Source organism: Ursus maritimus, unplaced genomic scaffold (genome assembly GCF_017311325.1).
Source record: "Ursus maritimus isolate PB19 unplaced genomic scaffold, ASM1731132v1 scaffold_26, whole genome shotgun sequence".
Lineage (NCBI taxonomy): Eukaryota > Metazoa > Chordata > Mammalia > Carnivora > Ursidae > Ursus > Ursus maritimus.
In genome coordinates this window covers 43,571,893-43,574,466 of record NW_024425119.1, presented here as the reverse complement: position 1 = coordinate 43,574,466, position 2,574 = coordinate 43,571,893, and positions in this window count along the sequence as shown.

Sequence of the window (2,574 nt, the reverse complement as noted above, 5' to 3'; positions counted from 1 at the left end):
CTTCCTGTCTCTTTGCCATCTTCCCCTCTAGCCCTTAGTCCTGCCCAGGCAACCACTGATCTGACTCCTGTCACTATGGAATAGTTTGTATGTTCTAGAATTTTATATAAATGGGCTCATATAGTACATTCTCTTTATTATTCGGCAACAGTCAGCTTTGACAAACCTTACTAATGGAAGGAAATATGGATAATTTCTTAAAGAAGATATGTATTGTTTTAAATCATAAGGAAAAATATTTTTAAAATAAATTAATACTCATGATCATGTGAACTGATAAATCAAGTTCTTGTGGAATTTGTGTGAGAAATTTAAATGCACGTAGACTAACCATTGACAAAAGTGGACTACTTGGAGTATGTGTATTATGTAGATTTTGAGCATGAGTAGGAAATGGGCAGGTTTCGGAGGCAGAACCACATTCACATTTAGGTTCCCCCAACTCTACAAGAGTGACTTTGAATGAATTACTTAACCATTCTGAGGTTCAGTTGTTTAATCCATAAAATGGGAATAATAATGACCTCTTTATTGGGTGACTGGGAGGATTCAATTAGACGTGGATACGGAAAGCGTCTCACATTCAAATATTAGTTCCTCTTCCCTTAACAGTGATTCTTGTTTCTAGGAGAATATTACTTCAGAATCGTAAAGAAAGTCATCTAAAAATTAGCCAACATAAAAACAGCTACTTAACAGCCTTTATGAGAACATACCGAGGGTGCAGAGCTGTATTAATCTACGTAATATTTTTTACAGTGGCAGGTTGACCTTCCTCATTCCGCTCTGTCCTAATGACATGAAAAAGAATTCGGTATCAGTGTTCCCTGATCTCTCACTGATTGAGGGCGGGAGAAGATGGCCAAGAGACCAGGGAGAAGATTGGGACTTGACCAAAGAAATGACCGTGGATAAACTCCGAAGTGGATAACCCACAGAGAAAAGAGAGGGAGGTGATGGTAGCAGCTAAAATGAGTCAAGCGTGTGGTACATGCCGGCCCTACGCTGGGGCTGTACCTGAACTGCTACATTTCACCCTCACAACAAACCTCCGAGTTAATTCCTCTTACTGCACCCACCTTACAGATGAGGAAATCAAGGTTTAGAGAAGTACTTACTCAAGGTCAAATAGATGGAAGTGGCAAAGAAGGATTCAAACCTAGGTCTCTGACTTCAGAGCTCAAACATTTGATGAATTCTAGAGAAAGACAGAGCCATCTCAGGCCCAAACGTTGTCCACAGTTTGCAAAACACCCAATTCTCTTGTGAAGGCTCGGAGAGGTTTTCTGTTTTTCGAAAGGAAGGAAAGGAAACTACTACCAAAACTGTCCTGGATTTTAGGAAAGCAACCATCAATAATGATTTCAGTGGACTCCAGTCACTTCTTCATGATCTTTTCTGGGCTATCTGACCATGTGTCACCTACCCTAGGCCTTCCCCACCCCCCACCCCTCACCCCCAACATATGCCCTTGATTTCCCTAGCTCTTGGAAAATTCCTCCTGTTGCTGAATCTCAGTCCGCCCCATTGAAATGGAGGCCCTCCAGTTCTGGCTAACACCCACTTCCCTCCAGGGCTATTTGTCGAGGAGGGGGTGAGTAGGGACTTAATGATATGCTTTCTTTAACAATCTTCCAAACCTATCACCTAGGATAGATTCATCAACAGCACCCTAACAAAGTAGGTTACTAGGATGAACCCACTACCTATTGAGGAATCTGGAAGGCTAAGAAATATTTCCCGGGACTCAGGACTCAAGGGTTTTAGCCCCAGCTCCTCCTGCACCACGTAGCCTTCAGTAATTGCTCAGCTGCTCCCCTTGTCCAGCTTCTCCTTACTTTCCCTCCACCCCCACCGCCATCATCTCTGTGGGCAGAATGAAGGCTGAGTTTTGCCTTACTTCCCACGGAACTAATTAAGGTCTACAAAGTACTTTGAGAACATTCACTGTGGGGTTCTTGCCAAGACAGAATTACAGGTGGGAATGGCAAGGAATGGGAAGAGACTAAAACCAGGGCAGTTGACTTGCTCTGCAGAAGGCTCCAGTAAGCCTCTCTCCACTGAATCTTAAAGCTCTTTCTCTCCTGCTGGCTCGGCCATCTCAAAGAATATGGCTTTCACAGCCTCAGACGCAAGGCAAAGCAGTGCCTGAGTTCTACAGCTCCATCTACCCCTTTGCCTTGAAATCACACACTGACCCCTTCAGTCAACACTTGTCTTATGAAAAAGAAATGGTTGGATCATGTCTTAGTCTGGAGCAAAGTCCTCAGATGTGGGATGTTGATTGTTTTATTTTCTGGGCTTTCAACAGGGGTTGGTTAATCACTGCTCTTGAGCTTCTGCTCTAGCGCGGCCTTGACATGGGCACCTCTGGGGAGAGATTAAAAAATTCCTCGGAGAGTCAGGCCCTGCCCAGGGGTTTACCTGTGAAGGCAAAACACACACAATAAAAGCAACCCAAGAACAATTACAAAGCAACACATTAATACAGGCAATGAAAAAGTACTGGAAGGATTAAGGTTAGATTTCAGAAGAACTTCCTAGCACAACAGGTGTCATGGATTCTTTGTTTTC